Source organism: Penaeus monodon, chromosome 28 (assembly GCF_015228065.2).
Source record: "Penaeus monodon isolate SGIC_2016 chromosome 28, NSTDA_Pmon_1, whole genome shotgun sequence".
Classification (NCBI taxonomy): Eukaryota; Metazoa; Arthropoda; class Malacostraca; order Decapoda; family Penaeidae; genus Penaeus; species Penaeus monodon.
Genome location: NC_051413.1, coordinates 30,249,258 through 30,249,651, shown reverse-complemented (window position 1 = coordinate 30,249,651; position 394 = coordinate 30,249,258).

Genomic DNA, 394 nt, shown 5'->3' with positions numbered 1-394 from the left:
TCTAATGATAATTTTAAGCATATTTTTGTTGATAAAGGAACGGAGTAAAAAGTATTGAGAAAAATATTTTAGATACACCTTTGTCATTATTTTGTTTATTTACATGTTTAAGATCAGTGTGTGAGATGAATAATAAAGTATGTCCATTTAAAGTGTTCTAAAGATTATTAAAGATATATCAAGTATTTTCATAATTTGTAAGCCAGTTCTAATTGATATAGCTACGTACTTAACGTGATTTAAAAATCAGTAGTGTTTGCTGTACGGAAAACCACGCCATTTGTATGGTTTCATGTGTTTGTCTACCAGTGAACCGTATGCGATTTTTTTCCTGTGTTTATTTTTTATTAAATGTGAGATAATAATTGAAAGGTTTAGTAAGTAAAAGTGAGTG